This window comes from Lepidochelys kempii, chromosome 3 (assembly GCF_965140285.1).
Source record: "Lepidochelys kempii isolate rLepKem1 chromosome 3, rLepKem1.hap1, whole genome shotgun sequence".
NCBI classification, from domain to species: domain Eukaryota; kingdom Metazoa; phylum Chordata; order Testudines; family Cheloniidae; genus Lepidochelys; species Lepidochelys kempii.
Window position 1 is genome coordinate 50833914 of NC_136382.1, and position 22736 is coordinate 50856649.

Below are 22736 nucleotides of genomic sequence, written 5' to 3' on the forward strand. Positions count from 1 at the left end.
AGTAGGGGGCGTCTCTTTTTGTTTTGTTTTTTTCCTCATTACCTCTTTAGCCCTTTTAAAAAATTTTACGGCAACCCTGGCCTGGAACTTTTTGGCAGCCATCTGTTTATCACCCAAGCGCTGTCCACCCTTTTGTTTACACATGAGCTGATGTGCATCCTTGAAGGTACCCCTTTCCACACCTAGACATGCCTGATCAGAGCCACCCTTTCCAGCCCCCCTTTCTTTTAGGACCCCTGAGGATTCAGCCTCCACCAGTTTTCTGAACAAAGTGTATGTTTTCCAAATCTTTTTAGAATGCCGTGGTTTTAGACCCCCCGAGGATACAACATCCATCAGTTTTCTGAATGACGCATCAATCTCTCCCCAAATACTAGCATATGGGGGATCTGTGACAAGTTGATGGTTTTGGGAGAATGGCTTGTCGGTCCTTGGTTTTTTATTCACAGCCCCTAGAGTGCCCTATCCGGGTTTGTGAATGTGTGTGTTTCTGCACACATTCAGAGCCGCTACAATGTGCGCTCTGGGTTTGTGAACGTGGGCGTTTTCGCTCACAGTTTTCTCAGGGCTTGGTGCGGCGGTGGCCGCTGAGGAACTGGAGTTGTGTTTGCAGGGGCGTTTTTTACCAGAGTGTTTTGTTTTGTCCTTGGGTTTGACGTAAATGAGGTTTGGACTGGCCTGGTGCTTCATCTGCACGCTTGTGCTGGTTTGCGTTGTTAAAGGATTTTACCAGGGTTAAAGGTCTCAAAGCAGATTCCTGGTTCTTTGGTGGTTCTCGGGGGGGATGTCCTGGTAGCTCTCACTACAGCCTTGTCAGAAGGGCTGCACATGACTGATTGGGGCATGGGGAAAAAAAGAGCATTTTACAAAAACGTAACTTTGCCACCTCTCACACCTGCACCTATGTATTTACTTAAAATACAAAACCTCATAAATTAACTAGACCGATAAGCAAAATATATTTACCCAGCTTCATCCATCCATCCGTCACTGATACTGGTGAATTTTTCTTTTCAGTTGTCTCTTTCCTTTTTCTTTTGAGCATTTTTACCTCCTCAGGTTTTGACCGTACTGTAAAGCAAACAACATTCTAATAAAACACATGAAACCGTCTAGTAAACTTTAAAATTAAAAAAAAATATTCATGAGGGTATTTTTTCTATTTAAAAAGCCATAGCTTTAAAACAAAATAATCCATTTCAGGCTGTACCACAAACACAGGTTTTGAGTTTATTTCTACCACTGTAAAAACAACCCCCACAGATATTTTTTTAAATACATCTCATTTTGCAAAGTAAAAAAAACCTGTTAATTGAAAACACACCATCACCATCAGTTTGTAGACAGGTGGTTTTTAAAAACCACCTGTTTTACACACACACACACACACACACACACACCACACTGTTTGCAACAAAATACTTTTCAATAAACCCACATGCTTTTAAAAAGACCCCCTGGTTGTTCTGTCCCCCGCCCCAGCCATGTGTGCTTGGGGCCTTTGGCTTTAAAAAAAAAAGCCAAATGTTAGTTAGTATTAGTCCCAAATGCCCCCAACACACCATTTAAAAAAACAACAACAACAACATTATGCACAGTAAAAAGCCCTGTTAGTTGGAAACAAACCATCAGTTTGCAACCAAGCCCTTTTAAAATTCTGCATCTAGGTCTTTCACAGACCCCTCTCTCACTCACACACACACACACACACACAAAACCCCAGCAGCTTTATAAAAACACCCTTAACATCAGTTTAAAACAGTTTGCAACAAAATACTTTTCAATAAACCCACATGCTTTTAAAAAGACCCCTGGCTGTTCTGTCCCCCGCCCCAGCCATGTGTGCTTGGGGCCTTTGGCTTTAAAAAAAAAAAACAAGCCAAAATGTTAGTTAGTTAGTATTAGTCCCAAATCCCTATTCAACCTATGTAATACCTGAAGTTATTACTTAAGTTATAACTACAGTTAAAAATGGTTTTTATTGTGGCCTGGTGATGAACTGCAACTTAAAGTTGCTGGTTCCATGCTAAACAGATCACACTGCAATAAAGATAGACACCATTATTTACTCAGACAGCATGGCCAAAGCATGGCATTATAGAATATATATTTTCAAGGTTAAAAACCGGGAACATACCTCTTTTTGCAGTCCAGCAGCAATTCAAGAGAGTTTCTGTTGAAAGAGACAGTCTCCAAGCTACCTGAGCTTTTTATACTATCCTAACTCTTTTGTTTCAAAGTAGTTAGCAGGTTGATTGGATCACCCTTCCCTAGCATTCCCTTTTTTGTGATCTGAGGGAGGTGTGGGTATAAGTTTTTCTACACAATTGGGCTGCTTTTCTTTTCTTTTTTTTTTTAAGTTCAGAGGTTTTTATACCATCCTAACTCTTTTGTTTCAAAGTAGTTAGCAGGTTGATTGGATTACCCTTCCCTAGCATTCCCCTTTTTTGTGATCTGGGGAAGTTGTGGGTATAAGTTTTTCTGCACAATTGGGCTGCTTTTCTTTTAAGTTCAAATACATTTTATTTCCCCCCACCCCTGTAGGGCCTTCTAGTAACCATTTCAAGTGAGGGACCCTTTGCAGATATCAATGAATGTCTTGGGGCTTGTTTGTATTTAAAAAAACCCTGTTTTTCATGCTTAAAAGTTTGGTGGGGTGGGACCACCTCCCTTACTATGGGTGCACCCCCATCAAAATTAACCCTATGGCAACCAGGGTGAGTAATCACAGTCACCCTGGCTATTCAGTGAGGGGTGGGGGTGGTTAAACCCATTCAGTTCAACAGAATAAGTCAGTTCTATTGTACTCAGCCACATGTCTTAAACATCCCTATTTGTTTTATTGTAAACACATTTTTAGGATTGCACAGCATTTATCAAGATCACCCCTTCCGCTAAATTTTCTTGGGTTAGGCACAGACATTGGATAGCATAACCTATGGCAATAACAGTGTTTAATAAGCTTTCCAAGCACAGCTCAGCACACAGGCCCTGGAGCTTGAAGTTTATATCCACTAACGTCCAAGTCACACAGTCATGGTGCCGCTGGCTTGGTGCATCTATGACACAGCCCTCACAATCTTCAAAAATCTTTTCCCTAAGACAGTGATTAAGAACAGCATAAACAGCAATACGTACAATAGTCCGCATGACTTTTTTATATTCACAACATGGCACTGGCTCAGTCAGTTCCATGCCAAGCCTCCTCCTAAACTCCTCATGGCCGTCATCCTCGGAATCCTTTCAACATTTTGTATCGGCGTTGAGCAAAAACAAGGGGGGCCCAGTTCATCTTCGCTGCTTGGTGCAATGCTGTCCAGGGTCTCCGGGTCCTCTAGAAAAGCATCATCGAGCTGTCGAGAGATTTTTATTTATTTATTTTCAGAAAAAGAAACAGCGTCAGCACCCCACTGCTTGGTTTTTGATTTACACAATCCCTAGTTCCTAGCCCCATTACACCCCCAACCTCGACCGTCACCTCTTAAGCATTCATTTACCTGAGCATTGTCTCTTCCGTTCATCTTGTCCACTAGTGACTTCCCGGAGCTGCGGTCACCTTCCTCCTCCAGGGGGGTGGACAACTCTCTCATGAGCAGTCCGTGGGGTGGGGTGCCCTATTGCCCTCTACAGGTGGGAAGGGAAGTCTCTCCCCAGCCCAGTTGATGGGTGGGGGGAGAAGCTGGGGTGGATCCCATTAGGAGCTTGAGCTTGTTTTGGGCTGGTCCCCATTGGGGTCATGCTAAGAGGCCGTGTCCCAAGGTGAGTGGGGACAAGGGCATACTGTAGCACTGAGGGGGACCTTCTCCAGACACCAGTGTTGGGGAAAGTAGCCTCAAGGCCGCTGTAACTTGTACTCTGCTCCATCCACGGGCCCCTCGGGAGCAGAGAATAGACACAGTTTAGTGCACTCTGGGATCTTGTGGGTGAATGTGAATGGGTTGTAAATGCATTTCAGAAACTCGGGTTGGTAGAGTAAAAGGTATGTGTGCAATGAGGTATATAAGAAAAAGGGCAGTCTTGGCTTGCATGGTCCACCTTAACTATGTATTTCTGGTTTTCAGAAATCTGTATTTTGCTCGTATTCTGCAAAAGAAGAATATACCACCAAGCAACCATAACTCTGTCTTAATGCAGTTTTTTGCAATAGAATAAAAGTTGCATAAGGAGAACTGCAAAATTTGGAAATGAATGAGACTACTAGCAAAATAATAAAATAGCGACTAAAGTTAAGCTCTTCTGCAGATACAAAAATACCTTGCTCTCCATTAGAGACTAGGGCCTCAGATATTTTTTTTTCCTGTCTGTAGAAACTCTGTCCTGGAAAATATATTCTAAATCCAAAACATTCAGAATATTAAATGCTTGAAAATTAAATCAAGGGTCAAATATTTAACAATTTGAAAGTCTACATAAATGGAATTTAAATCAATGTTCATGCAGAAAATTGCAGTCCACAACCTATAAATTAAAAAATATAAAATAAAAAATCCTTTCAATTCTATTTAAATTGAATTTAAAAGAGGTACAGTAGCTGAAAGATGTACAACCAGACACTTGGTTTCACATTAACAGACCTATTTGGTTTTTGGAAGGAAAAAAGTCTCTCTGCACTAATTATCCAAACAAAGTGGGTGTCTTTTTTCCATTTAATGTTAAGACAGTGTAAAAGTCATACAGTTCTTTAATCCCTTCACAGTTGTTGCAACATCACTTTCTTTTTGCAACAGAATATCCATTTTAATAGCTGGAAAGGATGCTGCCCTGGAGAATTCTACCTAATACACAAGACTTACTTCAATAATCAGCTTTAAAGTATGAGCCTACTTTAACCTGACTTTGTAAAAATGATGGTGAAGGGTTTTAGATTCCTTGTATTCTTTATTTCTACATCACACTTACTCAATGTACATGTAAAAAGATGTTTTTTCTGTCTGCCAGATCTGCAGCCTCACCCTGGTTTCTGAAAGTCAAGTTGGGTTTCTCTCTCTCCTGCAATAGAGACTCAGTAATCCAGTTTAGGCTATCAGAGAATACCTAGTTTTCTTTTCACTTATTTTTTCTCCACTGGCTTTAACTGAGCTACTCCTGATTTGGGTGCTGATTCATCAAGGTACCTTATCAGATGCATAAATTTAATCATAAAACATTGAAGTCAATTTACAAAGTTGAGTGTGTACTTAAGTGATTAACTGAATTGGGGCCGGAGTGCTCAGCACCTTGAAAGATCAAACCCAAACTGAATGGAGAATAAGAACCATTGTCTTCAGAATATGACTCTTGTACAAATACCCCTGACATTATATAAAGGCACTGGGTGAAATTTTCTCTCAGTTGAAGCTACTGCCAAAATTCCCAGTGGCTCCATAAAAAGAAAACTTTTCATTTTTAAAGCAGAATAAATTTGATATGTAAAGCAACACCATATTGTATATAGGACCCCTCAATGTCAATTTTAGAAAGTTACTGTTCAGGGTAGGATCATATTATATTTAAATCCCCGAAGTGAAGTAACCTGGAGAACATTTTCAAACCCTCCTAAACATTCTGTCTGCAATTCTAACTGAAGACAAAGAGGCTATTTTGATGTAAGAGTTTAACATATGTAGAATAATTCCGGCCTAATGACCACAGCTCTGTGAAAAGGGGAGTGAATGAGAACATCTTACATTATCAGTCAGTTCAGTGAAAGTGTTAGAAACATACAACTCAGTGTAGGATGGAAAATAAACTAGCAGTGGAATTGAATAAAGAGGTGCTGAAACGTAAGATAATATTTAGGGCTGAATTCTGCTCTCTTTTCTCAAGCAAAATTTGCATTGACTTCACTAAAATTATTTTCATTTTGAGTTGTCTGGTGCATGTGTGTGTTAAACCAGCTTGAACAATGACTATGTAAGAGAGGAGAGAGGGAAATAATGCATTAAGAAAAGAAAAAGCCAGTAAATGCTCAGAAAAACAGATCAGACAAATTGCCACTGGAGAGAAAATGATATTGGCACTTGATAATCCTTACAAATCTTTTGAAAAAAATTAACAGGTAGAAAGAGGCTAAAATGAACACAAAGTACCTCTGGTGGGGATTTTGTATAAAATAGTAAATGGACAGAGTGAGAGGATGGAATGTCCATTACACAACAAGATAGCTCATTTAAGTGCTTTAAAAATATAGGCCACAGGAAGAGAAACTGGGTACCAAAGCAGCTTAGAAATGGAGAGTGGAAAAAAAGGGATCACAACCACAAATAGTGAACATATCAGATTCAGTAAAGTACATATCACAATGGGTTTGGGGGCTTTACCAGCACTCCAAATCTACACATACAAAACGACACCAAAACTCTGTCTTCCTCCCCATCCAAACAAACAAAAAACCCAACAGAAAATACAGTCAGAAAAAAGGCAGACTCTTTTGCTATGTATGATTTGGTGAAACCCTTCACATAACATACCATTTTACTACAAGTATAGGGCTTGACTGCACCATTTATATACAGACCATAGAAAGGGGAACTGCTCTGGGAAGCTGGATGCCCACTGGAGCTTCTAAGCGCACAGAAGCTGAGTGTCTGCTGTTACTCTCTTTACGGGGAGCTGCTTAGTCCCTCTCCCTCAAAATGATCAGTCAGGTCTGCTGATTGATGTACACAACTGATGTACCCAACTCACCTCCCGAACCTTTCTTAGCCCCTTTGAAGCTCATGTTCCTCTTGGGCAATAGAGAGGGAGCAGTTTCTGCTCACAATATTCATGGGGTGCATTTCTGCTTGAATCTTACAAATGACCATGCAGGAGGGAAGGAACTCCCCTTTCTTGCTCCCACTATGTATTCACTTAATCTGGCCATTAACTGGGAGGAGGCTCCACTGTACTGTAACATCAAGATTAAAGATTGTGAGGTGGTCAGGCCTTGCTAATAAAGGCCATATAATACTTGAGATATATAAACATACTTATAAGGATGGCTTCATGATTTTTTTCTTAAATTTCAGTTTTCATTCATATATTTTATTTTGAATTAAAAATCCCCCTGCAGCGTTTGCAGGCTGGACAGTGGAGACCAATGCTAGTGCATGAGACCCAGAATGAAGAACTGACTCGTCTTCCTAGATCAACCTGAGGGAAAGCAAAGTGCAATTCTGCTTTCATCGATCCAGGGTGACTCCCAGTCAAATCAGTAAGAGTAGCATTCTTTTCAGTGAGGGCAGAATTAGGCCCAACTTGGGAAGTGTAAATTGGATTTTTTTAAATCCTTTGATTTAATAAGCTAAGATATAACAGAAGACAGGAATTTAAAAGAGCACTTGATTCTCCTTTACACAAAAGCTTATTTACATCCACTTTAAGGCCCCTTAATACTGTCTGAGCTGTGAAAAGTGCTTTAGTGTAACGAAACAAAAACTCATGTTTTTTAACCAGACAATGCCCTTTTCACAGAACCCTGTGATGAGGATGATCTCAAACATAGTTTTACTAAACTCTCTTTAGCTTCAGCTAGTTCAGTTATAGTGTGGACAGAGTTTTACAGGTTTTACAGAAAACCATAATAGTCCATTTCCCCAAGGCAATTCCATAATCCTCAACCTAATGTCAACAAGGTAATCGCTTCCAGAGGGGCTACTTCCAAACAAGTGCAGCTAAACCATGATTCATTGGCCTCTAAAGAGCACATAACTGATGTGTGGTGTAAGATAGTTGTGAAAACTAATTTAAAGTTGAATTGTTGTGCACAGAGCATAATATACTTGCACTTTTCTGTTTTTGTTATTTTATGTACCATTTAACAGTTAAACAAACATGTTTTCCAGTGGCATTTTGCTTCTGTTTTAAACAATCTGAAACAATGTAATTGTACAACACAAAGAATAAAGCATCAATATGATGTTCTATGAACAGATGGTATGTTAGCCTGACCTTGTTTATCACTGGACCACATCCTGTGACAAGGTTTTATGAAATGACTGCAGCAGTCCCTGGCTACTTTCCTTGTGTCAGATTTCGCTCTCGTCTTCAAGTAATACAACTGTAAGATAGTAGTGGCATTTCTGACAGTTAACCGTTGGGTGATTCTGTATCCAAGTGCACAGCTTTGCTTGAGACCCCTTTCAAATACTATAGTGGATGCTTCTAGTAAGAGATTATCTGGTCTTCCATTTTACTTTTCTAATCGACCTTCATTAAAAGTGTTGATGTTTATTTTGAACACTATGCAATTACTATTAAACAGAGCATATGATTTGCTTAGCTCCTTGCATGCTAACAAAGAATTTGTTTAAGCTGCCTGTGTCCAAAAGATCCTTATTTGAAACTTGATGTACTGTAATGATCTATCATGAAAAAGTGAAAAGCATACACCAAATGTAGCATCCTCACAGGTGTAACCTCATTGTTTCTGGACATAAAATATCCCAAGAGGATTAGTTAGTATCTCATATTATGCCTTTTTAATTTCTGAGCATTTATACATTTTTTTCTGCCTTTCATGCTCCTTATATGCTGCCCTTTTTTCAAATCAAGCAGTTATTAGATCAACATGTATTTAAAGAAACAGCAACATTATTTACTACATGTGCATTTTACTGAAAAATATCAATGATCAATTCACTTCCACTAAAAAGACATTCATTTTAGCCTGTAGGTCACAACAGAATAAAAGTTTCCATTGTTCTTTTCTGGGTTTTTTTATACAGTCATTCACTATTTGTTTATTTATTATTTGGGTAGGAGAACTCCCAGAATACTATTAATAGTTACCTTTATAGTATATCTAGTAAAGGGGGAACACTTACCCACTTTGGAGGCTGGTCTTCTGAAAATCTCCCCATTTTTAAATCTATAGTTTGGGACATCCAGATGCTGCCCTTTCAAAAAAGAAAATACTTAAACCCCAAAGCTGGCAGATCTCAGCATGCTGTAAGGTCAGCAGACGTTCTACCAGATTATACCCTTTATTTTGGCTAGACTTTGTATGTGAATATGGCTTCAGTTGAGGTTTACACATCTGCACTTGAGAAAGATGTTGCCAGTGTTCAGACAATAGCTAGTCCCATATAGGTGCTAGATTTCAGTTTGTTTACTTTTTTTGTGCTGATTCATAGTGCCTCATTCGGGCTTCAAAACATAGTCCTATCTCCCTAGTAATTTTATTATATGAAAAACACACTAATTTATGTTCTGACTAGGAGGAATATCTGTATTATCTGAAGCACAGTTTCGTTTGATGCTAAACCTCCCCCCACAACAAAACAAAACAAAAAACCAAAGTCACAAACTGTAACCCAAAAGATAATTTTACCAGGGATTATCTCAGACAATTTTTGACAGAAATGTCACATCATAAAGCTGGGCCAACAATGCGTAATGGGAAAGGTGTATATGGAAGCAGAGTGGTGAGAACCTACATATGGACAGTAACATATTTTGACCAACAGCATCCTCAATAGAGGCCTCATCCTGCAATATGCTAATTATCTTCGGCAATCACTGACTTCATTCAACACATCATAGGAATGGGTGCTAGATAACAATTCCTATGTAGGGAAGTATTTCGTACTCATTTTTTCTGTTGGGATTGGAAGCAGGTGGTCATACAGCAGCTTCCCAGTAAGCTGAAATTACTGCTCTGTGCCATCTCCTAATGAGTTATGTATTATGATTCAAACTTAATTACGTGATCATATATTATTTTTTGCATAGTGCCTCTGTATTCAAGATAGTTAAGTGCAAAGATGACTGTGAAAAGTTACAAAAGGATTTCAGGTTTCAGAGTAGCAGCCATGTTAGTCTGTATTCGCAAAAAGAAAAGGAGTACTTGTGGCACCTTAGAGACTAACAAATTTATTTGAGCATAAGCTTTCGTGAGCTACAGCTCACTTCATCGGATGCATGCAGTGGGAAATACAGTGGGGAGATTTATATACACAGAGAACATGAAACAGTGGGTGTTACCATACACACTGTAACTAGAATGATCAGGTAAGGTGAGCTATTACCAGCAGGAGGGGGGGGAGTGGGGGAAAGAAACTTTTGTAGTGATAATCAAGGTGGGTTATTTCCAGCAGTTGACAAGAACGTGTGAGGAACAGTGTGTGGGGAGGGGGAGTAAATAAACATGGGGAAATAGTTTTACTTTGTGTAATGACCCATCCACTCCCAGTCTTTTTTCAAGCCTAAGTTAATTGTATCTAGTTTGCAAATTAATTCCAATTCAGCAGTCTCTCGTTGGAGTCTGTTTTTGAAGTTTTTTGTTGAAGAATTGCCACTTTTAGGTCTGTAATTGAATGACCAAAGAGATTGAAGTGTTCTCCGACTGGTTTTTGAATGTTATAATTCTTAACCTCTGATTTGTGTTCATTTATTCTTTTATGTGGAGACTGTCCAGTTTGGCCAATGTACATGGCAGAGGGGCATTGCTGGCACATGATGGCATATATCACATTGGTAGATGTGCAGGTGAATGAGCCTTTGATAGTGTGGCTGATGTGATTAGGCCCTATGATGGTGTACCCTGAATAGATATGTGGACACAGTTGGCAACGGGCTTTGTTGCAAGGGTAGGTTCCTGGATTAGTGTTTTTGTTGTGTGGTGTGTGGTTGCTGGTGAGTATTTGCTTCAGGTTAGAGGGCTGTCTGTAAGCAAGGACTGGCCTGTCTCCCAACATCTGTGAGAGTGATGGGTCGTCCTTCAGGATAGGTTGTAGATCCTTGAGGATGTGTTGGAGAGGTTTTAGTTGGGGGCTGAAGGTGATGGCTAGTGGTGTTCTGTTATTTTCTTTGTTGGGCTTGTCCTGGAGTAGGTAACTTCTGGGTACTCTTCTGGCTCTGTCAATCTGTTTCTTCACTTCCGCAGGTGGGTATTGTAGTTGTAAGAACACTTGATAAAGATCTTGTAGGTGCTTGTCTCTGTCTGAGGGGTTGAAGCAAATGTGGTTGTATTGTAGAGTTTGGCTGTAGACAATGGATCGTGTGGTGTGGTCTGGATGAAAGCTGAAGGCATGCAGGTAAGTATAGCGGGCAGTAGGTTTCTGGTATAGGGTGGTGTTTATGTGACCATCGCTTATTAGCACCGTAGTGTCCAGGAAGTGGATCTCTTGTGTGGACTGGTCCAGACTGAGGTTGACGGTGGAATGGAAATTGTTGAAATTGTGGTGGAATTCCTCAAGGGCTTCTTTTCCATGGGTCCAGATGATGAAGATGTCATCAATGTAGTGCAAGTAGAGTAGGGGCATTAGGGGACGAGAGCTGAGGAAGCGTTGTTCTAAGTCAGCCATAAAAATGTTGGCATACTGTGGGGCCATGCGGGTACCCATACCAGTGCCACTGATTTGGAGGTATACATTGTCCCCAAATGTGAAATAGTTATGGGTGAGGACAAAGTCACTGTCATAAATATAAAGGGAAGGGTAAACCCCTTTGAAATCCCTCCTGGCCAGGGGAAAGCTCCTCTCACCTGTAAAGGGTTAAGAAGCTAAAGGTAACCTCGCTGGCACCTGACCAAAATGACCAATGAGGAGACAAGATACTTTCAAAAGCTGGGAGGAAGGAGAGAAACAAAGGGTCTGTGTGTCTGTCTATATGCTGGTTTCTGCCGGGGATAGACCAGGAATGGAGTCTTAGAACTTTTAGTAAGTAATCTAGCTAGGTATGTGTTAGATTTATGATTTCTTTAAATGGCTGAGAAAAGGATTGTGCTGAATAGAATAACTATTTCTGTCTGTGTATCTTTTTTGTAACTTAAGGTTTTGCCTAGAGGGGTTCTCTATGTTTTTTAATCTAATTACCACAGCTCTTCCCCAGTAACCAGTATTAGTTTGGTGGTGGTAGCGGCCAGTCCAAGGACAACGGGTGGAATATTTTGTACCTTGGGGAAGTTTTGACCTAAGCTGGTAAAGATAAGCTTAGGAGGTTTTTCATGCAGGTCCCCACATCTGTACCCTAGAGTTCAGAGTGGGGGAGGAACCTTGACAGTCACAAAGTTCAGCCGCCAGGTTTGCCGTGACATTATTGGGGATACTGTTCCTGATGGCTTGTTGTCCATCTTTGTGTGGAATGTTGGTGTAGAGGGCTTCTACATCCATAGTGGCCAGGATGATGTTTTCAGGAAGATCACCAATGGACTGTAGTTTCCTCAGGAAGTCAGTGGTGTCTCGAAGATAGCTGGGAGTGCTGGTAGCGTAGGGCCTGAGGAGGGAGTCTACATAGCCAGACAATCCTGCTGTCAGGGTGCCAATGCCTGAGATGATGGGGCGTCCAGGATTTCCAGGTTTATGGATCTTGGGTCACAGATAGAATACCCCTTGTCGGGGTTCTAGGGGTGTGTCTGTGCAGATTTGTTCGTGTGCTTTTTCAGGGAGTTTCTTAAGCAGATGGATTTCAGAAACCTAGGTGACTGGGTAACTAAATGGCAGATAAAATTCAATGTTGATAAATGCAAAGTAATGCACATTGGAAAAAATAATGAGAATCTTGGAGTCATTGTGGAGTTCTCTGAAAACATCTGCTCAATGTACAGCAGCAGTCCAAAAAGGTAGCAGAATTTTAGGAACCACTAGGAAAAGGATAGATAATAAAAACAGAAAATATCATAATGCTGTTAAATAAATCCGATGTATGCCCAGACCTTGAACACTGCATGCAGTTCATCTCCAAAAAGATATATTTGAATTGGAAAGGGTACAGAGAAGGGTACAACAAAAAAATAATTAGGGATATGTAACAGATTCCACATGAGGAGAGATTAAAAAGACTGGTGATTTAGGTTGGACTAGGTTTTAGGAAAAACTTCCTGTAATGGTGGTTAAGCACTGGAATAACCTAGGGAGGTTGTGGAATCTCCATCATTGGAGATTTTTAAGAGCAGGTTAGACAAACACCTGTCAGGGATGGTCTAGATAATACTTATTCATGCTAGGAGTGCAGGAGACTGGACTAGATGACCTCTCAAGGTCCCTTCCAGTCCTACGAGTCTATGATTCTATAAACAATTTCATTTTTTGTTTGCTCATTTGTGATGTTCAAAATCAATTAATGTAAATTTATCATTTTATTCACCCCAGAATTTCTGCAGTTTCAAAGGAAGAACAATTAATTTTAACATATACAGGATTGATGCTTATTTCTGAGTTGATAATCTTCTGAAATTTTCCAGTGAAAATGGGTGAAGTTGGCCATCAAATAATATGAACAATATTGGAACAAGATTATGGAGCATCTGGTACAGATGCAAGTGTTATATTTACATCTCATTGGAATCCAGTCTATGTATGACAAACATCCGTACAGCAAAGAAACAGTTAAGGTCAAATTTTTTCTTCCATGTCTGTCTGTTTGAGATAGTATACCATCATGAAAAACAGTATATCCACCTACTTTTGATCAATCACATCCCATGTGGAATTCTTCCAGTGAAACTGAAATTTACACCATTGTGGAGTGTCTGCACAAGACAATATGGATCACATATGCCTCTCTTAAGGCCAATGTTAAGGGCCTATGTGGTAGCCATTTGTACTGCAATCAATTTCAGTCCAAATGTATACAATATATCATACTTCAGTGAAAATACACCAATTTACACCAGCTAAAAATATGACCCATGAATCTAGAGATGCACAATCAGTGGATCCTAATGTATATGTAGTTGCTGCTGTTATCTGCTTAGAAGCATAACTAATGGTAATTTCTGAGGATGAGCTGCACTGCATAACCAGCCATTAATATCTGCATATGCCCCTGAATATTTTCATGCTGATAAACAGAATTTATACAACTGTTCTATCATCTGAGCTTCAATATTCTACCGAGTCAAATGGAGATATATCAGTAAATGATTCACTTTAATCAACTCTTGTCTTGACAAAAGTACAGCAGGTACTGAAATTGTATGTATCAATCCTCTTGAAGGAAATACACTATGTATGTTTAAAGCATTGGGAGAGGGGTGTAGTGATACCTTTAAATTCACTGTATTGTAATCTGATCCCAGCCCAGTCTGGTGCAGTAGGTATTAGGATGTAGAATACACTGTAGGAGCAGTGCGAATAAAAGAACATGAACTCTAACTCTAATGGTGTGCCTTAGAGTTTCAGGAAGATAATATTTAGCAGAAATGCAGGTTTGTTTTATACTTTGCATTTTTTATATACCCATGACATCTGAGTAATTTATAGTCTTCAGTAATCATTACTAATGTTCTGCTAGGATGTATTCTTGCTTGGTCTATGTAGAGAAAATATTAATGGGGCAAATATTTTGGATCTCTGCTCTTTTGTGGTCTGTAGGAGTGAGTGTTGGGATGGTACTATGATTTCATGAAAGTGATGGTTCCCTAGGATGCCTGTGATAATATTTATGACTATGATGGTTTTGTTAATCAGTCCAGTCTTTCATAAAAACAGCTCATCCATCTGAAGAGGTTACATGAAGTGGTTTATTATACTGAACAGCAAAAATGTAGATTATTCAGACTTTAAGGGAAACATATACATTTGAATGAAACCATATTTTTTAAAAGACAGGTTTATTTTTTGCTCTGCTTTATAGTCAGTCAGTATAGAGATTTACCAATTACCGCAGCATGTGCTGAGCTATATTTTATAATAAATGAACAATCAAGAATTCTACTATAAATTATTTTCTAATCCTTTTACAATGCAAGTATTTGAACATGAGGGTTTTATTAGCATAATTCACCTATAGAGCTGCACAGCAAGTTCCACTGTAAGAGCACATATTTTCTTTGCTGACAATTATACAATTTTTTGTGGATACATTCATGATATTTTATATTCCACAGACTCAGAATGGACAAATCTGGAGGCAGAGTAGACTCACTTTTAAACTCAAATGTGAGAAAAGATAATTCAGAACAAAATACCTAGAGGGCATCCCTTTAACTGTAAATGTAGAGACAAATCTAACCTTGGTATCCTACTAATCTATAAAACTTCCAGACACCAACAGCTTCACAAATGAGCTGAGACATACAGTCCTACAATGTGATGAAATTCACAAGATTTGTCGACTTCTGAGATTTCAACATCAGAGATGATTTCTCTTATAAAATAGCCCAAAATTTTCTATCTGAACTCTCTACCTTAGTTTTCTCTTAGGTGATAACCCAAATAAATAGCCAGCGAAACTCTAGAGTGGCTGTACCCTGGATACTTAGGCTGGATGTGTACAGAAGGGGCCAGATTCTGTACTGTGCCTTGGAGGCAAAGGTGGGGAGGACCTTTTGTAAAATACCAGGCACCAGCTTTTGTTATCCAAGTGTGATATATTCAAGAAGCAAATCTTCTAACTTGTGCTCACACATCCACACACCTCTTTCTTTCGTTAGGAAAGTTTCAGAAACTTACTCCACATCTTAACAGTTGATGCAGTACATTTTGAAGTTAACTCCTATGTTTGCAACTGAAAGCAGAGATAGAGGGAGGCACTGGGGAAGCATGTGGAGCACCAGGCACAGAGGCTTTTGCATGTATTTGGTGAGCACATATTAGCTTGATTAGCTTAAGAAGGGAGAAAACAAGCCCAAAATGGATATGTTGCAACCTCCATTCAGTCCGCATTTGTCAGACAACGCTGCAGACAACTCGAAAAAAAATTGATAGAGATTTGAATTGAATTTGGCAGCCAAATGCAGAGGAGAAAAATGAAATCATCAGTCTTTTTGCATCTTGTTGGGGAGGAAGCACTGGATATTTATAATACCTTTAAGTCTGAAGAAGGTGAAAGCATGAAGTTAAGTAAAATACTGACTAAATTTGAGGAACATTGCCTGCGAAAAAGGAATGAAATGTTTGAAAGACAAATTTTTACATGCATGAAAAAAACTGATGACACCATAAAGCAATATGTCACAGAATTAAGGGAACTCAATAAAACCTGTGCCTTTGGTGAGCTGACAGTATCTGGTTTGTGGTATTAAAGACAATGTGTTAAGAGAGAGATTGCTCCATGAAGGTAACCAGCTTGGCTTAACAGTGAAATCTTGCGTGAGCTTAAACTCAAAAAGGAAGCTTATAAGAAGTGGAAATTTGGATAGATAACTAGAGAGGAGTATGAAAATATTGCTAGAGCATGCAGGGGTGTATTCAGGAAGGCCAAGGAACGATTAGAGTTGCAGCTAGCAAGGGAGATGAAGGGTAACAAGAAGGGTTTCTACAGGTATGTTAGCAACAAGAAGAAGGTCAGGGAAAGTGTGGGACCTCTACTGAAAGGGGAGGCAACCTAGTGACAGATGATGTGGAAAAAGCTGAAGTACTCAATGCTTTTTTTGTCTTGATCTTCACAAAAGGTCAGCTCCCAGACTGCTGCACTGGGAAACACAGTATGGGGAAGAAGTGAGAAGCCCTCAGTGGTGAAAGAACAGGTTAAGAACTATTTAGAAAAGCTTGACATGCCCAAGTCCATGAGTCCAGATCTAATGCATCAAAGGGTGCTGAGGGAGCTGGCTGATGTGATTGCGGCGCCATTGGCCATTATCTTTGAAAATTCATGGTGACTGGGAGAGGTCCCGGATGATTGGAAAAAGGCTAATATAGTGCCCATATTTAAAAAAGGGAAGAAAGAGAACCTGGGGAACTACAGACCAGTCAGCCTCACTTCAGTCCCCGGCAAAATCATGGAGCAGGTCCTCAAGGAATCCAGTTTAAAGCACTTGGAGTAGAGGAAGGTGATCAGGAACAGTCAACAATGATTCACCAAGGGCAAGTCATGCCTGACCAACCTGATTGCCTTCTATGATGAGATAACTGGCTCTGTGGATATGGGGACAGCAGTAGATGTGATATATCTTGACTTTTGGAAAGCTTTTGATATGGACTCTCACAGTATTCTTGCCAGCAAGTTAAAGACATATGGGCTGGATGAATGGACTATAAGGTGGATAGAAAGCTGGCTAGATTGTTGGGCTCAACGGGTAGTGATCAATGGCTCCATGTCTAGTTGGCAGCCAGTATTAAGTGGAGTGCCCCAGGGGTCTGTCCTGGGGCCTCTTTTGTTCAATATCTTCATTAATGATCTGGATGATGGGATGAATTGCACCCTCAGCAAGTTCGCAGATGACACTAAGCTGGGGGGAGAGGTAGATATGCCGGAGGGTAGGGATAGGGTCCAGAGTGACCTAGACAAATTGGAGGATTGGGCCAAAAAAATCTGATGTGGTTCAACAAGGACAAGTGCAGAGTCCTGCACTTAGGAAGGAAGAATCCCATGCACCACTACCGGCTGGGGACCTACTGGCTAAGCAGCAGTTCTGCATAAAAGGACCTGGGGATTACAGTGGAGGAGAAGCTGGATTTGAGTCAACAGTGTGCCCTTGTTGCCTAGAAGGCCAACGGCATATTGGGCTGTATTAGTAGGAGCATTGCCAGCAGATCAAGGGAAGTGATTATTCCCCTCTATTTGTCACTAGAGAGATGATGCCTGGAGTATTGTGTCCAGTTTTGGGTGTCTCCCTCTCCCCCTCACCCCCCCCCCCGCTACAGAAGGGATGTGGACAAATTGGAGAGAGTCCAGCGGAGGACAACAGAAATGATTAGGGGGCTGGGCACATGGTTTATGAGGAAAGGCTGAGTGAACTGGGGTTATTTAGTCTGCAGAAGAGTGAGGGGGGATTTGATAGCAGCCTTCACAACCTGAAGGGGGGTTCCAAAGAGGATGGAGCTAGGCTGTTCTCAGTAGTGGCAGATGACAGAACAAGAAGCAAGGGTCTCAAGTTGCAGTGTGGGAGATCTGGGTTGGATATTAGGAAACACTATTTCATTAGGAGGGTGGTGAAGCACTGGAATGAATTACCTAGGGAGGTGGTGAAATCTCCATCCTTAAGAGGTTTTTAAAGTCCGGCTTGACAAAGCCCTGGCTGGGATGATTTAGCTAGTATTGGTCCTGCTTTGAGCAGGGGATTGGACTAGATGACATTCTGAGGTCTCTTCCAACCCTAATATTCTATGAAAGAGACTTAAATTTAGAAAAAGCTCTCCAAATATGCAGAGCAGCAGAAACTGTGAAAGCACAAGCCAAAGAGCTGAATCCACCAGATGGTGTTATCCATTTACTAAATGCAAAAGAATATAGCCAGAATAAGTCAAATTGAAGAGTGGAACCACTCACTATGAAAACTACTATTTGAGGAAAGACTGGATACAGACAGTCATAGGTAAGGTGTGGATTACAGACTGGCCTCAAACAGTGTGATGACTTTGCGAAACTCTGTTATCAATGTGGGAAAAATAAACATTTTGTAAAATGCTGCAGTTCCCAAGTGCAGAGAAGTCAAGTGTATTCACTTAAAGACAATGTGGTTGAGGAGTTTTCATAGACGTTCTGGAATCCAGCAAGCCTGGTGACAAGGACTGTATCCTGCCTATGCCAATGAATGGAACAATTATTTCACTGAAACTGGACACAGGATCTCAGGTTAATATTCTGTCTGAACAAGATTATGAGAGATTGAAAATATGACCAAAAATGGGACCATCAAAAATGAAAGTAACTGGTTATTCTGGGATAAATATACCAGTGAAGGGGAGGTGCATTGCTAGCATCAACCATAAAAACACCATGTACAGGCTCCTGTTCACTGTAGTGCAAAAGGAGGTGACACCAATTTTGGGCCTGGCTGCATGTGAGAAACTCAGTCTGATAAAATGCGCTCTCTCACTACAAGATCATACTGAACCTGACTATGAGGCACTCTTTCTGGAATATCATGACCTATTTCAAGTGTTGGTTTGCTTGCAAGGTGAATATACAATCTGGATAAACAAGCAGGTCCCTCCAGTTATCCATCCATGTAGAAAGGTGCCATTTGCACTCAGTGATAAACTCAAGAGTGAGCTTGCAAGGATGGAAGCAATGCAAATACAAAAAAATCAGGAGCCAACAGAATGGGTGAGCTCCCCCATCATTGTGGAGAAAAGTAATGGCCAGATATGCATATATTTAGATCCCAGAGACCTCAACAAGGCTGTAAAAAAAAGGACATTTCAAACTATCAACCAGAGAAGGGATTATGGCTCAGTTTGCAACTGCTTAAGATTTCAGTAAATTGGATGCATCCTTGAGGTTTTGACAACTAAAATTAAATGAAGAAAGCTGTGCACATTTAATACCCTATCTGGAAGATACACTTTCTTACGTTTACCCTTTATCATAGGCTCATCACAAGAAGTGTATCACAAAACTATACCTATTATCTATGAACATATTAATGGTTTTGACACTCAGTGGATCACCCCATCACCTGGGGCTCAATGAAAGAGGAAAATGACTGTAGACTTCAGGGAGTCCTGGGTGCAACTAGAGCAGCAAACTTCAAAGTAAATAGGGAGAACTGTGTTTTGGGGGTTATAAAACTGACTTTTGTTGGGGACATTATTTCCAATGAAAGTGTAAAACCTGATAAGATGAAGATCTGAAATGATGCCACATCACCATCAAAGAAGAATGTTCAATAGTTCCTGGGAATGGTTAATTATCTTGGAAAATTCATACTAATCTATCTATCTACCAAAACAGCATTTTTCAGAACTCCTAGAGAATAAAAATGAATGGTACTGGGGTACAGAACAGGAGGAATCATGAGAAGGTTTAAAACAACAACTGATGCAAGAACTAGTGTTAAAGTTCTATGTACCAAAAAGGCCTGTTAAAGTTTCAGCAGATGTTTCACAATCTGGGCTAGGTGCAGTGATTTTACAGAGGATTGTTGGCAATCACTGGCATATGAATCCAAATCAATGACTGAGGAAGAAACTAGATACGCACAGCCTCAGAAGATGCTTTTAGGAATATTACTTGCTTGTGAGAGATTCAATCAGTATATTTAAGGACAGATAGTGGAAGTTGAAATGGACCACAAGCCCCTGATAGTGTTATTTAGCAAACCGCTAAATGACTGTACCTTAAGGATTCAAAAAATGATGATAAAGCTGCAAAAAAGTATGATTGTTTGTGACCTACATACCCGGTAAATTCATGTTCACTGCTGATGCGCTTTCCAGAGCAGTGGCTTCCATGAAACCAGAGAAGACTTCAGAGACAGGGATGCAAGCCTATGTAGATCTGATTGCAAAGTCAATTCCCGTCGCTAACAGGAAACTGCAACAAATAAGAGAGGGAATGGAGAAAGATGAATCATTGGAAATCCTTAAAGAAGTGGTAATTAAAGGGTGGCCTAAAGAAATAAGCAGTTGCTATCCAAGTATAAGAGCTATTGGAACTGTAGACATGAACTTACTGTGATAGATGAGGTGATTTTCGAGTAAGGTTGTAATTCCAATGAGCCTCCAAAAAGAAATGCTACATAAGATCCATGAGGGTCATTTAGGAATTGACAAGTGCAAACAATGAGAACGAGAGGTGCTCATTGGCTATGGATAAAAACTGGTTTTTATGCTTGAAATACAAGCCATGCCAATAGGCAGAGCCACTGAGACCTCATCCAGTTCCACAAAGGCCTTATGAGAAGGTAGGCACTGACATTTACCTGGCAATCAAAGGATTATTTAATAGTCACAGACTGCTATTCTCTGTATCCAGAAATTTGCACACTGAACAGTACTAATAGGAAGTCAGTGATAGCTGGCATGAAGGAAATCTTCTCCAATCATGGAATTCCAGATGAAGTCTTTAGCGATAATGGACTGCGATTTTTCAGTGCAGATTTTTGGCAATTTGCCATAGATTGGGATTTTCATCACAAAACATCAAGTCCAATCAAATGGATTTGTGGAAAGGTCTATATGGGCCGTAAAGAACCTTATGAAAAAGACTTTTGTCAGTGGGGGTGATTTGTATAAACCTTTATTGGTTTACCAAAGTATACCTCTGCAGAATGGCTTTTCTGCAGCTCAGCTGGTAATGGGAAGAAGGACCCAATCTAATTTACTAATTACTGATAACCTGCTGAAATCTCCGAACAATGAAACTATATGGAAGATGAAAGAAAATCAGAAGTGGAAGCAGAAATATTATTTTGACAAAAGTCCCCATGATCTTCCATCTCTTAACCCAGGTGACAGACCAGGGGTCGGCAACCTTTCAGAAGTGGTGTGCCGAGTCTTCATTTATTCACTCTAATTTAAGGTTTTGTGTGCCAGTAATACATTTCAACCTTTTTAGACGGTCTGTCTCTATAAGTCTATATTATGTAACTAAACTATCGTTGTACGTAAAGTAAACAAGGTTTTTAAAATGTTTAAGAAGCTTCATTTAAAATTAAATTAAAATGCTGATCTTATCAGTTTAGTGCAGTGGTTCTTGTGAGATGCCCTTTCTGGTCGTGCGAGACATACGAGATTATTTTAGAAAGTAAATCATCGAAAACACAAATTAAGCACAGGCACATAAGTACAACTACTTTGTTTAATCAAACCTATGTATTTATTAGCATTATACATTTTTAACGATTACTGTAATATACAACATTTTTAAGTTTTTAAGCTTTCAAGTTTTTAAGCTAATTGTAGTGTAATTTTTTATAAGGAGTGAAAGAACATATTTTGAGAACTCCAGACCATCAGCAGGCTGAGCAGGGCTGGATGTAGTCTATTAACTGGCTCCCCATAGGAAAGTGCTACTTACCATGTACTATTTACATCTGCCAGTCCTGATGCTCTGAGCGGCATGGTAAGGGGATGGGGAACAGGGGTGTTTGGATAGGCAGGGAGTCCTGCGGGGGGGGGGGGAGCTGTCAGGGGTCGGGGGTATGGATAGGGGTTGGGGCAGTTAGGGGACAGGGAGCAGGGAGGCTTGGATGGGGCGGTGGGATCCCGGGAGGCAGGGCCGGCTCCAGGCACCAGCTTTCCAAGCAGGTGCTTGGGGCGGCAATGAGAATGGGGAGGCAATCCATGTTCTGCGGTGGCAATTTGGTGGCAGCTCTGCTGCTCTTCCCGCCATGGTGGCTTTTGTGCAGCAGCTCCGCCGCTCTTCTGGGGGTGGTGGCAATTCAGCGGTAGCTCTGCCGCTGCTGTGGCGGCGGCAATTCAGCAGCGACTGCTTGGGGTGGCAAAATTGGTAGAGCCACCCCTGCCGGGAGGGGGTGGTCAGGAGACAAGGAGCGCGGGGGGGGTGGAGGTTGGATGGGTGGAGGGTTCTGAGGGGGGCAATCAGGGGGCAGAGGGTCCTGGGAGAGGGTGGTCAGGGGACAAGGAGTCGGGGGGTTGGATGGGTCAGGGGTTATGAGGGGGGCAGTCAGGGGGCAGGAAGTGGGCCGGCTGTTTGGGGAGCCACAGCCTTCCCTACACCAGTGCAGTGTATTAAATTTCTCCCTGTAGGAAAATGCTACTTATGGTGTACTACTTACAGCTGCTAATCCTGCTGCTACGCAAATAGCACTTTCCTACGGGGAGAAATTTAATATACTACACTGGCGGGCAGAACCCCAGACTGGCAGAGGCCCGAGCGACTCAGCCTGCCACCAGTCTGGGGTTCCATGTGCTGGCTCCTGACAGCCAGGGTCCTGGCCGCCGGCCCCACTCAGCCCGCTGCTGGCCTGGGGTTCTGTCCACCCAGGCCGGCAGTGGGCTGAGCAGGGGTGGCGGCCGGTACCCCGGCAGGCAACACTATGCCAGTAAAAATCGGCTTGCGTGCCGCCTTTGGAACGTGTGCCAAAGGTTGCCGACCCCTGTGATAGAGTGTGCCTGAGGAATCACACCTCTAATACTGGGGGCCAAAGGGGTACCATTAAAGAACAGCTGCATCCAAGGTGTTATATAGTCCCTTTGATTATG